The sequence below is a fragment of the Aegilops tauschii genome, chromosome 3, assembly GCF_002575655.3.
Source record: "Aegilops tauschii subsp. strangulata cultivar AL8/78 chromosome 3, Aet v6.0, whole genome shotgun sequence".
In the NCBI taxonomy this organism is placed as follows: domain Eukaryota; kingdom Viridiplantae; phylum Streptophyta; class Magnoliopsida; order Poales; family Poaceae; genus Aegilops; species Aegilops tauschii.
The window spans coordinates 611726670-611741170 of NC_053037.3; the positions used below are offsets into that span (position 1 = coordinate 611726670).

The 14501-nt window shown below is 44.2% G+C and overlaps 1 long non-coding RNA gene across 2 annotated transcripts; it reads left to right on the forward strand.

Moving 5' to 3' along the window:
• Nucleotides 1-1757: 1757 nt before the first annotated feature.
• LOC123497468 (uncharacterized) lies at nucleotides 1758-5746 on the forward strand. 2 transcript variants are annotated; one of them, XR_006671239.2, is made up of 4 exons: nucleotides 1758-2874; nucleotides 2967-3103; nucleotides 3327-3510; nucleotides 3703-5746. It is a non-coding gene; the product is annotated as an uncharacterized lncRNA (long non-coding RNA). The 2 variants fall into 2 exon arrangements; XR_012205759.1 differs by having other exon boundaries at nucleotides 1762-2874; nucleotides 3327-5746.
• The last annotated feature ends 8755 nt before the right edge of the window (nucleotides 5747-14501 follow it).

Here is a 14501-nt window from a genome sequence, read left to right on the forward strand (position 1 = left end):
AAGGAGGATACTTTTGCCAAAAAAATAGCAAAACCATAAATAATAAACAAAGTCTTCAATGTATATTCTTTTATACAAAATTTAGCTGTAGGGCTTAAATATAAAATTTAACCCGTGCAGTTGAATATAGAATTAAAGTTAAAATAAAGTAAAATCTGATTTCAGTTGTAGTAGAATATAAGTTGGTGTAGAACAGCAAGAACACAAAAAAGTACCTACGAACAAGATTCGGTAAGAAAAAGTTTAATACCATTTTAAATGAACATACACCAATAGTTACTTGGTTTTAGATAGCCAAACAGCATAAACATTTAGAGTAAGAGGACAGTGCCCACATCTGGAAAAAAGGATCGAACATGGACGTACATGATAATATGATATCTGGAAATACCACGCAAAAAAAATCTGGAAATGCAATTCCAAGAAGGATAATGGCCATGCAGATTGCGGAAGAGGACATGAAGTTTATTACTTAGGAGGAAGAGAACATATACTACTAGATATCTCTAATTAATTAGGTGTAAGAGGACATGAAGATTAGGCATTTTATTATTGATTAAATGGTTTTGACATGTACGATACTAACCTTGGTGCCATTAATGATTTGCTGCTACACGCCAGTGACTTTAATATAAAAAATACATATACCAAAAAGAGTCCCACGGGAGTTCTCCAACTACATTCTTTTTATGTATTCAAATGATATATAAATGGTGGGATGGTAGATAAGTTAATATTTGGCTATGGGAAAACAGTGACCGACAAAGAGTAGTAAAAGAGACAAATATTAATATTAGTATGGATACATGGTTTCCAATTGCAGGATGTCGATCTTTGTCGAGAATGGGTGTATTTTAAAAAACAATGCAATTAAACGCAGAATTCCCAAGTCTTATATGTATACTGGAGGCGCATGTCATGTCAATGCTACAATGCGACAACAAAAACAAATTCAATAATATTTGACCAAGTGGGGAAATGCTGTTGGAGAGAAGAATACCAAATATAATTTTTAGGACTGAATGATAGAGAATGTTTTATTGAAAAAACCAATGCATGTCAAATATGTAATAAATCATTGTACTTTGCTTAAAAAATACAATTACATGAAAAATAAATAAACACCAACATAAGTGACAAGCTTCGGCGAGCCTTAGAAACTTTCCCACCATTCACTGTTTACATTATTTTAAATTAGGAAGTAGACTGATAATGGATATGGGATATATGAAAATTTAGTAAAAAAAAGTATAAAATCAAATATTTACCATCAAATATATAAATTTTACAGAAATATACATTGCAATGTTTAATAATTTATCCAAACACATCTAAGCTACATTTCTTAATATAAAAAACTTATGTAGTGGAAAGAAGATAGGCAATGAAAAACCACCAAAAAATATTAAAAAACATTGAAGTCTAGCCGTGCAAATGCGCGGGCCCCCCTGCTAGTTTTGACTAAGTTTATAGAAAAAAATACCAAGATTCACAATATGAAATCAATATTGTTAGATGTATGATGAAATTAATTTTCATACCATATAGCTTTAGTATTATAGATGTTGATATTTTTTCCAACAAAGTTGGTCAAACTTTATAAAATTTGACTTTGACCAAATCTTATATGCAGAGTAAAAGGAAACGGAGGGAGTATGAGAGAATGGGAGGAGCTAAATGCAGCAAGATGGGGAACCTGATACCCTACTGATTGACCCCTCATATCTCTCTTCCTTCTTCCCGTTCGTTTTCCTCGCCCCTTCTCAACTAGCGTCTCCTCCACCTTCTCAACCTCTGCCACTGCTTCTCCACCATCTCATTCTCACCCCCTGCTGTTCCACCTGCGCCGGAGACGACAGGCTTCTGTTTTTCTATCTCCCCACTGGAAACCTGCTATTGCTTCAGTGCTTCAGCTACCTGCTCAGGTCTATCTCCCTATCTCCACTCCAGCATCGATTTACAGTTTTATAATTTGCTCGTCTTCAGATGTTCATGTTTTTATTCTGACTCTTAGTTAAGTCGTACTATAATTTCACCAGCTTTGGATCTGGTGGTGGATCTTGATTTTTTTTCCTACTGGAAGGAGGGTAAATCCCCGGCCAGGTGGATCCGGGTAGTTCATGCAAGTTAACTAACAAAAATAGTACTAATACAGGCTCGTTCTTTCCATCAATGCCTGAAATCGTTGGAAATGGAAACTCCTTGTTATAGGATGATTGTTGAAGTTTCTGCTCCCGTCTGTTTCTTGGCCCTTTTTCTATTAAAAAAGTTCCCTTCATTCAGCAGGCTATTTAAATGTTCAGGTTCATCACAAGCACAGAGAATGGACTTTCAGTACCCGGGTGTCCAGGCACCCCATTATCAGCACCGTTCGTCCATAACTCAGCGTCTGGGGATCTGTAACACGTACTGTAGCGAGCTTTCGTTTAGCAGGCGTTTCGGTGGCTAAGCGCAGGGCGCTGGACACATTTCAAAGGAATCTGGGCCTAGACTGGCACCGTGTCCCATAGGTTGATTCCACCTAGCGACCGAGACGTCGAGATGACATGTCTGCCTGCTGTAAGCAAAAGGGTTAAACGTGCCCACGATTCAAATAGCTGAACAGACGTGTCTCCTTGGAGCTCCCATCGTCCACATCTCTATTCCCCACCCTCTTCCACTTCGCCAACAAACTCTCCGTCCACGTACCCAGCTTAGATTCTAATGGAGTTGGTCGATCCTGGTGGGGATGAGATGATAACAGGATTCGTCAAGCTACTCCACCTTCATGACTCGCAGACGGAAGGCATAGCAAATCCAGAGTCTTCTTGTGGTATCGACATGCTGGCATCAATCGCCGCCGCCCGCCGATCTGGATTTGGAGCCAATCTCCAGGTTAGTGACGGCGTACTCCATTCAATCTCTTGATGATTTCTCTGTTCTCATCTGATGTATATTGTACCAAAACTTCCCCCTTTATCTTTCAGATCCGAAGTTGTGGATGGTAGCACATCCGATCCGATTTGGGGCGACGCGCAAGCAGCCGATGTACCCAAGTCCGGACATGGCGAGACGAATCCTTCTCCATGGCAGTCATCCGGAGGTTGGAAAGTTGGAAACGCAGGTATGCAGCTGGGAGCTGTCTTCGGTTGATTCCTGGTTTACTTTTTATTTATTTTTTATCTATGTTGATTCCTTGTTTCGGTCTTGATAAATTAGGTGCCTCGTAATGTGCATAGTGGCATAGTGCCGCTGTAGTTGCATTGTGTGTGCTTGCGTTATTTTTTCCCTGTGTTGTACCGCACTGCTCTGATGAGCATTTTAGTTAATTTTGTTTATTTTATAAGGAACCGATCCTGGGATGGGCTTAAGGAGAGGGCAATGCCAAGCAAGATGAGCTCTATTCAATCATGTCTGCTGAACTCTGAAGGCAAAAATGCACCTGACACATTTGCTCCTGTGGTAGATATGGTGGCGTGTTCGGTCTCTCCCCGAATGGCGTCCCAGGCCGTGGAGATGTGAACACTGCAGGTGAGCATCTGTAACTCGTTCTTCAGATAAATCTTGTTTCATGTTTCTGAAAAAACAGCTCACGATACTGAATGTGATTCAAGTTGTCGCTGCGTAGACACTACATATTATAAACGCGATTATTTCCCCACTAGCGTCAACGATTTTGGAAGAATATTTAGACACAAACTCACTGCAGTTTTCTTGGTCCAGGAACCGGATTCATAATGGACTTGCGGCTAGAGCAACCTCAAGCAAACTGAGCTGGATTGAAAGATGTCTCCTAAACTCTAAAGGCAAGCATGCACCTAACACTTTTAGTCCTGTAGAAGGCATGTCGTTTGATTCATGCCAAGAAGCGTACAAACAGTAAAACCTATTCGCTTGGGAGAATGGCTTCGGAATTCGTCATGAAAAATCCAGACGGGGAGATGGGCGGCGTTACCAGCTGATACACGAAATTGTTTGCTAGTGCCAGCAGGTCAGTTACATAGCGTCATGCTTGAAGTTTCAGTAGAACTACATACATCTTGTTGCCCCATTTTGTGATGAGAAAATTTAAGATGGTCCAAGTTATATGAGCCATCAATTTTACCCAATCCAATGGGTTGAATGTGTCTTACCTCTTGGGAGGTAAGAATCTATTAATTCCTTTACAAGGTCAATATAGACTTTGCACTTTACATAAATAAGGAACTAAATGATTACATCTTAAAGTGAGACAACGAAAGGAAAGAAATATCATTATACTAATTACAATCTATTTATCTTGCACTTTTAGCTCTGTTACATCCTCATGGATTGAGCTTTTTTTTTCTTGCCCATTTTGATTAAGCGCCAAAAGGTTCGTAAAATACATACACACATGTAAACCAGATAGCATATTTGTGATGATCTTTTACTGGATTTCTCAACCTTTTGCGATGAACGTTTCTTGAGCTGATACAAATAATATATGATTATGTAGTGTGAAAATAATTTTCTGTATAGATGGTTCTTGGATAATGACAATTGTCATTCTTGAAAGCTATAGGTCTTTTTTTGGACTTAAAAAAAACTATACCTTTCAAGACATAAAAGGTCTCTATGGAAGATAATAGTATATGATAATGTGAAGTGTGAAAATAATTTTCTGTATACGATGGTTTTTGGAGAATAACAATTAACTATACCTTTCAAGAAATAAGAGGTCTCTATGGAAGATAATATATGATAATGAAAAGTGTGAAAATAATTTTCTATATACCATGGTTCTTGGAGAATGACAATTAACTATAGCTTTCAAGAAATAAGAGGTCTCTATGAGAGAATATATTTTCTTCTTCGAAAAACAAGTCTGCATTATGTGATCAATCCGATATGGGCGAAAGAATGATTGATCCATTCAAAAGATTTCCTTTTAGCAAGTAACTTGCCACGGTTGAGAAATTTTACATGTCTAGAATTTCCCTTGACCAACAAACGGTTGATATCAGATACTCCTCTTACATCATAGGAGGAAAGAGGGACCATCTTAAAAGCGTTTGGAAAATTGGATTCTTTCGTCCTTGTAAATCGCTTGGCATTTACTATACTGTGCTTTGTCATTGTCTCTGTGCTTGTGGTGTGCATGGTAAACTAGACAAATAGAAAGAAAAAAAGATCATACAAAACAGAGTGCAAGGCGAGGATACGGCTCCTCCGCGCAAAGGATCATGGTTGGTATGTTAGCATATTCAGTAACAAGCACAGTCACCCTCTGTCTGCAAAGTCGTCAAGAGACGAGGCATTGGAATTCACATAGTGAGGTCAATCCGGTTCGTATGAATTTCATCAAGAATCTCAGCGAGAATAACGTCAGCCTCAGCAAGGTATACAATATTATCAATGCAACACATGAAGATCAGACGGGTGCACCGTCCCATAAGCAGAACTTAAGGTATCTTTGCAGAAGGATTGCTCAAGATGCAATAACAGATGACATGGATAAGACTGTCAACTTTTAGAAGATATGAAGTCTGTTGATCTGAACCTGTCAGTACACGTTGAATTTGATCAGGAAGGCTCCCCAGGTTTGTCTTGTGGCGCACAGTAAAGAACAAATAGGATTATGTATGATGAATGTACAATGCACCCTATCTTCACGTACATCTATATTTTGTAGAGACCTAATATATTTTGCTGATCTTAAAGATACGTTATACTTCACTAGTACGCTATGTGAACAGTCAGCATAACCAGTGTAATTGTTTTCGCCCAATCATTCCATGATCGCTAATGGCTCGATGCGTCTATTTATTGATGGTTGCTATATGCGCGTGAATGAATGAATGAATGAATGTGCTGTACCAGGAACAGCTAGACCAGAACCATATTTTTTAATTAAAATGCACTATATTTTCCACGCACATAATGTGGGAGCTAGCATCCCTTTTTCCATTTCAGAACAGTGTTGACTCGCAAACCGAAATGAAGTTATGTACACTTATTTGGTTAAAAAAAAGTTATGTACACTTATCAAACAATCTTGTTTGGGATACGTACCTGTTTAAGGAACAAGAGTTTGTCCTGCTTTGCTTCAACGCGAGTCCTGTTCCAGGTACATACGCCAAGGTTGATGTTCTATGTACATAATGTCATCAACGGAGCAACGATGGTACAACCCTTGGAGCCCTATGTTCCCGGTACAGCCCGCGTTACACCGATCAACTTTCCTCACACATGCCGACATGCCCGTGGGTGGTGGGACCACCCAAGGCACTGTGCAGTTTGCGTGTACGGCTAGTTATTTTCATCTTTTCTGTGCTCGCGTTCTTTTATGGGAAACGTTCCCTACCGGTCGACCGGTCGAGTGTCGGCCGGTCGCATGCACGCGCTACGATCCTGGGACACCCGCCCTTCGACCCCACCTGACGCGTGCTGCCTCATCTGTTCATTGTGGTTCTCTTGTCCTCTCGTTTTCTCTCACAAGCACACCGATGCATCCTATCTCCATTTCTCCCCTTCCTCCAACACACCAGAGAGGCAGAGACCACAAGTCTCATGACCACGCGCCGCTGCCGGCGACCTGTATCAGCACCACGGCCGCTAGCTGCTGCAAGCTTCCAGTCACGTACCACGCCGGAGCTGCTGCAGCTGTACCAAGGGGATGGGCGGCGGAGCCGCTGCTGCAAGGCGCGCACCACACCGGAGTTGCTGGAACCAGCCTTGGCGGGGGTTGCAATCGGCGGCAATTTTTGCTACAACTGAGTTTTTGGTTTGCTGGAATCAGTGACTTCTTTTTGGTTTGTTGGAATCAGGGGTGCTTTTTGCTGGAACTAGCTTCATTTTTTGCTGCCACCGTCTTGATTTTTGCTACTACTGTCGATTTTGATTTTCTGCTACCACCCGTCTTTGTTTCGTTGCTGAAAGATTTTGTGCTGAAATCAATTCTATTTTTTTTGCTACCACCTTCCTTTGTTTTTGCAGCCACCGTCTTAGAATTTTGCTACCACCCAGTCTGTTTTTTGTTGGATCCAACATTTTGCTGGAACCAGCCATGGCATTTGTCGCGATGGTGGAGAGCGGCTGCGCTGTCGCCGCCATTTTTGCTGGAAGGGGCGGCACAACAGGTTTCAACCGGCAAGCAGAATTGCTGGAATCAGCATCGATAGAAGCTGGAACCTGCGATTTTTTTTGCTACATCCAAGGGAGTGGTACTGGGTGACGTGGTGGCGCTCGGTTTTTTGCTACATCGGGGATTTTGATAAGCTACAAACGCCGAGCTGTTTTGCTACAATGGCGACATGTAGAATTGGGTTACCCAGGGAAGAAGACGGTAGAGGTGCTGCACGAGCTCGACGGCGAGGATGGAGAGGGACGGCGCACCAGATGCTGCAACCCCGGGGCGGGGAGCTTCAACCGTTGTCGACGGAGGATCCAGCCATGGCCAAGCTTGGCGGGGATCCGACCATGACGGAGCTGCGAACGAGGGAGATGGTTGGGAGGGGCAGCGACACGCCGGGGACCCGCCAAGCTGGGGCGGCGGCGCTCTCTGCTATAGCCACGCGAGGGATCCGACTAGCTCGGGGGCGGTGCTCCGGCTGTAGCGCTTGCAGGGGGATCCGGTGTGCATCAGAGGAGAAAGGGGATAAGATCAGCCGGTTCACGACGCTTGAATCTGAGGGCTATCGTGCGACCGGTCGAACTATTGGGCCGGCGCGCCGGCGCCTAGTACTCGCCTTCTTTTATTCAGAATTTTTGGGCATCGGTCATGGTCTAATTATAAAGGAAGGAGCAGCATCGTTCAACCAATAGATGCCGCTGATATATATTACGTTGCACGGTCCATGCCTAGTCTATACGTGTCTTGCCTATCGAAGTGTGATCCATGATTTTGATTTGGAACTCTAATTTTTGTCACCGTCTACCAGCACTTCTCTTGTGCCGTCATGCATACCATGCAGGGTCCTACTTCCTTTATGCAAAGAAAGATTCGTATTCCTGACATATACTGGGTATGCATTGTTTAACATCCAGCCCGAACGCCTTATCCACTACGAAATTGATACAGAGCTCCTCACACAAAAAATGTTACTGTACTCCTCGCATTTTCCTTGTACAAGCTAGTAGTAGCATTAGCTGACCAGGTAGATTCACGTGATGTACCTCTAATCACTGTGCAAGCATTCAGCGCAGGGCCTGGCAAGCATGCCAGGCCTAATCGTATATGTCTACCCTAAGCCACAAGTGAATTAAAAAATATTATACATAGAAGTACTCGTACGATCGCTGGAGCTACTTCTAGCTCAGGAGCAGCTGAGCAGGCTCCTATAGATCTGTACCCAACTTAAACATATGTTGCATTACATACTAGTAGCACTTGCAACCGGCCCCTAAAATGCAACCGCCAGCTTTGTTGGCGGTATTGGCATGACTGCAGCGTGTGCCCATACAAAACTAGGACGCACCATTTGGGAAATATCAGGTGCTACCGGCTCTTAGGTGCTACCATGATACGGGCATTTGAGAGCCGTTGAATCTTAGATCCGACGGTATCTAAGAAGCTATTGTATCTGCGCGTAATTTTTAGACTCTAGGAGGATGTTTTTGTAAAATGTTTAAGAGCTTCCAGGAACCATCGGATCTGAGATCCAACGGCCCAGGAGCCCGTATCACGGTAGCACCTAATGGCCAGTAGCACCTGATACTTTCCCCGCACCATTTATGCCCATCTGTGTTCAAGCTTGTACCTGAAACATTAAGTGAAAAACCATATACCAAGCTTGTACCTGAAACATTAAGTGAACAACCATATACTTATACCTAATACATTCAGACATATTTGTATCAGGTATATTCAGAACCAACCATAAAACACTTAAAATAATAATAGTACTGACATGATTAATAAAAAAATGAAGAACAATTTTTTTCTGCGAGCATCGTGCAACTCATACGGCCGTGCTACCTCCTTGGGACACTTTGCCAATAACATTTACGGGCTTCTCATATCCGTCGGTGTCGAAGACAGACAACTCCCATTGTGATCGCCCATATGTCACGAACACAAGCTTGTCTCCTTCCTTGAGATTGAGACGAGCACCCAACTTTTAATGGTGCCATGAGATTGATGCTCTTGCAGCGGTATAGTGAGTATCATTGTAGTTGTTAGAACTGTTATTCATCATGCGTACGATGGCCGCATAGGACTCCGGCACCCACGACCGCATCTCCTCCGGCCCCGTGCTTAAGGACGGTGCTTAAAAGCGCACCCCTGGACCCCGCACGTCCATTAATAGAACTTTTATCTGCATATGTTTTCTCTCTTGCCGGTGCCGGCGTTCCAGCACCCCGGCCGCCCCGCCCTTACTTGAACTCCGTGACTCCATCACCTGGACTGATACACCCGGGATCCACGACGCTTCTCTGTCAACTACAAAGGTACCATTCGCCCATATAGTAGTCACCATGCCCGGGATGTGTTAGTTGGATTGCTCGTGCTAAATTTTCTTTTCCTTTTCTGTTTTAAACAATGGATTCGAATATGGAGTAAATATACAAGCACCATGTTGAGTCGTCCGACGACTCTTCCGGCAAGGAGGACTACTAAGATGAGATGCACTATGTTGGGCAGTAATATTAGTTGTTACTCATAACTTGTACCTGGTACATTAACCCATCACAAACATACATGTACTTGGTAAAATCCTCGAACAATAATTGGACTTGGTACATTCGGCCACCACAAGGATACTCTTGTATCCGATAGATTAAGTGGACAACCGTATACTTATACTTGGTACATTCAGGCATATTTGTACCTAGTACATTAAGAGGACAATCATATAGTTGTACCTGGTACATTCACGCATACTTGTATCTGGTACATTTATGCATACTTGTACCTGGTACATTTGGAACCTGCCATACAACACCTAAATTAATAATAGTACTAACACGATCAACAAAAAATATGGAGAATAGTTTTTTTCTTCCGTGAGCATCGTGCAACTCATACGGCCGTGGTACCTTCTTCGGACACTTCACCGGCAACATTCACGAGCTTCTCGCATCCGTCTGTGTCAAACACGGACAACTCCCATTGTGCTTGCCCATATGTCGCGAACACAAGCTTATCTCCTTCCTTGAGATCGGGACGAGCATCCAACTTTTAATGGTGTCATGAGATTGATGCTCTTGGAGCGGTATATAGAGTATCATCGCAGTCGTCAGAACTGTTATTCATCATGCGTACGATAGCCACGTAGGACTCCGGCATCCCCTGCCGCTTCTCCTCCGGCCCGCGTGCTTAAAAGTGCACCCGGACCCCGTATGTCCATTAGTACAACTTTATGTACATATGTTTTCTCTCTTGCCAGTGCCGCCGTTCCAGCACCCCGGCCCCCTGCCCTTAATTGAACTCTGTGACTCTGTCACCTACACTAATAGACACAGGATCCATGACGCTTCTCCTCCTCCGCCAGTCCAGACCACTCCTCCCTCGACCGCAAAGGTAACATTCGCCCATACGATAGTCACCATGTATGGGAAGTTTAAGTTGGATTGCTCGTGCTAAATTTTGTTTTCCCTTCCTCTCTTAAACAATGGAGTAAATATACAAGCAAGTTGTCCGACGACTCTTCCGGCGAGGTGGACTACTCTGATGAGATGCACTATGTTGGGCAGTAACATTGGTTGTTACTTATAATTTGTACCTGGTACATTAACCCATCACAAACATACATGTACCTAGTATAATCAGTGCACAGTAATTGGACTTAGTACATTCGGCCTCCACATAGATACTCTTGTACTCGGTAGATTAAGACAACTATATACTTGTACCTGGTACATTCAGGCATACTTGTACCCGGTACATTAAGTGGACAACCATATACTTGTACCGGTACATTCAGGCATACTTGTACCTAGTAGATTAAGTGGACAACCGTATACTTGTACCTGGTATATTCAGGCGACCCCACCATACAACACCCAACATAATAATAGCACTGACATGATCAACAAAAAGTGGAGGACAATTTTTTTTCCTGTGAGCATCGTGCGATTCATACAGCCGTGGTACCACCTTCGGACATTTCCCCAACAAAATTCACGAGCTTCTCGCATCCGTCCATATCGAATACGGACAACTCCCATTGTGCATGCCCATATATCGCGAACACAATCTTATCTCCTTCCTTGAGATTGGGACGAGCATCCAACTTAAAATGGTGCCATGAGATTGATGCTTGTTGTCATTGTAGTCATCAGAGCTTTTATTCATCATGTGTATGATAGCCGTGTAGGACTCTGTCACCCCATTTCGCTCCCCCCCGTGCTTTAAGGTTTGTGCTTAGAAGCGCACACCAACCCCCGGCCCGACCGCGGACCCCGCACGTCTGTTAATCCAACTTTATCTGCATTTGTTTCCTTTATTGTCGGCCATCCAATACGGCTCTGTATCGGTCCACCGAGTGGTCCGGACATACTTTTTTCCGCAAACCGGAGACAAACTAGGGGGCTTTGCGGGCGTCCGGGTCGCTGCCACATTGCTCCTGACTGCCTTGGCCCACCAAAAACCCTCCCACCTCGCCCGTGTGCGTTCCCATCCGGCGTTTGCTGCCCGCATTCATGCCGCTGTAGAACGCCCGCTCCGCATTGACGCTGGCCCAAAGCGGACGCGACCTCTCACTGCACCGGCATTGAAGCGACATGCGACCGAGAGCGCCGCTGCTGCACACCCGGTTGAACACACCTCCTCGTCGCATTGAAACGGCTACAGACTGCCCGCCTCCTCCACTAAACCCGAGCGTGTGCCCATAAACGTACTCCGAACACACGTCCGTTCGTGAGCCACCTGTCATTAAACACAGCGTCGGTTGGATCCTCGCATCCGCCCGCTATTTAAACGAGGCCAAACACCAGAAAAAATCGCACCACACTCCTCTCTCATCTCCACCTTGCACTCCACAATCTCCATGGCATCCGTCGGGCAGGAAGAGTATTTCTCTGACATAAAAGCCAGCTCGGTGGCCCGTCGAGCCCGCCGAATACGAGCCAGACAACCCAGGCCGTTGCAAGCCAACTCATAGAGGCTAAAGCTCCAAGTCGGCGTGTGGTTCAGCAACTCGCTGCTCCAAGCCATCTCACCGAGGAATGGCGAGTTGCTCAAGGACGACACGCGGGGGCACAAGCCAACTCATAGAGGCTAAAGCTCCAAGTCGGCGTATCGTACCACGCCTCCCGTCCCCGTAACCGCACCCTGCCGGCGAAGAAAGAAGCCAGCTACGCGAAGATTGATGAGGTGTCGGCAACAAGTCCGCACCCGACCATCATTGTGGAGAAGTAGAACATGGAAGGCCACCGTCACTTGGGTCCCATGAAGGCCACCACCGAGGCGACACCGACATACACAACCAGTGTCTTGCCCGGCCACAGGCCATCCGTCGTCCCCCGCCCTAAAAAGCAACCCTGGTTCGTGTTCACGGAAGTTTAGGGCATCCTTCCCCTCCAGCTGAAGCATCAGCTGACGGTGCCACTCCGATGAGGGTTGCTGATGAACATGGGGAAGCGAGCCACCCTTTGCGCTGGTACATATACCTTCGGGGCTCACGACTGTCCAGTGAGTGGACTGCCGCACATGGGGAAGACAATGGAGATCCGCCGAGGCCGGCCGTAGACTAGTCAAGGATATCCATGTCGTGGCAATGGATATCTGCTGACAACGGCCGTAGACTAGTTTACCTTAGTCTGGTATCATTTTTAGTTAAAAAAATGTCCAAAATGTAATGAATTTCTTCCGGTTTATATCAAATCCGCCATGCATGCTTGTATGAATATCGTTGGGTTAGTTGAAATAGTGATTGAAATGTATGCGGTCGGGGTGCTAGAACGGCGGCACCGACAAGCGAGAAAACAGATGTAGATAAAGTTTGTATGAATGGACGTGCCGGGTCCGGGGTGCGCTTTTAAGCATGGGCCTTATGTGATGATTGTTGGTTATTGTAAAATATAGTTGCGTTGATGTTTTTTCGTACTTATTAGTTTAGTTCTACCTGATTTTCGTGTTGTCTCATGAAAAGCTTATTGATTGTTCTAAAACATAGTTGTCGATTGTTCTAAAGTAGAACCTTTGCAATTGAAATGAATAAAAAATATATAGTTTTGTTTGGTGTTAGTTGTGATTAATTTTTGAAGTGGAAACTTCTCCTTTCCCATCACTCGTCGCCCCTGGCCGACTGGGAGGAAGCTTCCTCCCCTGCCGCCAGTTCCCTCCTACCCCTCCCTTCTTCCTCGTCGTCGCCAGAATGTACCATGTACAACTATGCATGAATGTTTTTTTTCGTGGGGAAAATCAGAGAGCTTTATTGTATAAACGCATTCTTGGCACAATCAGCCAAGAGGCTGGACACCAAGAAGCTTGGAGTTTCATCAAGCCAGCTGTCGGTCACATTCAGTGTACAAGCACGCTTTGCACACAGATGCGCCGGAAGGTATGCCTGAATGTATAAGATACAAATATGTCTAAATGTACCAGGTATAATTATATGGTTGTTAATTTAATGTACCAAATACAAGTATGTCTGAATGTATCAGGTACATGTATGACTAAATGTACCAGGTACAAGTATACGGTCGTCCACTCAATGTACCAGCTACATGTATGACTGAATGGGATATTTCATATTTGGGTACATGTATTTGCACTTGCCGGATGGTGCAAGAGTAGTTTCTTTGTTTAATTTTTTGTCCATTAAAAATGAACAATTTTTCCAATTAATGTTAGATATGGATTATTCACAAAAACATTTTTTTACTTATTTATAACTATTTTATAAAATTCTTAAAAAGATAAAAACATATACGATGGACATTTGGCTACGTATTTGCACTTGTCGGCCAGATATATGGGTATGCATTTGTATGTATCGGTTCGGGTATTCAGGGTATGTATTTGCACTTGGAGATTGATGCACGGGTATTGAAGTACGTATTTGTATGCATCGGTCGGTTTAAACATTCAAATTTTTATATATATGTATCGATTCGGTTCAGATATTTGTATATATATTTACACTAACCAACCGATGCATAGGTATATGCATGGGCACATATTTGTATGTATCAGCGATGCATACATTTGGGTACGTATTTGCACTTGCCGGTCAGTGCACAAGTATTTGGGTACGTATTTGTATGTATCAGCCGACATATCTCTATCATCAAAACCCGGTTCGTAGTTAATGTTTTTTTTTCTTTTTTTCCGCGAATACGCTTGAGAGCGTATCTTTTCATTGATAGGTAGAAAGAGAGAACATGAGAGAGGGGGGGGGGGTGAGGTGCTCGGTGTCCAGCACGCAGGCAAGACAAGGAGCAGGGAGCAGTGATGACGGGTTGCTCAGCCCGCATATATGTCTAAGGACCTATGCTAGAAGCGCATTCAGACCGTGAGCTCCAGCCCTAGCCCAAGAGTGTGCGTCGCTCTGGATAAGCTCAAGGAGCCGGGAGGTGGAGGGGGACTCGCCGTCGAAGACGCAGCGGTTTTGTTG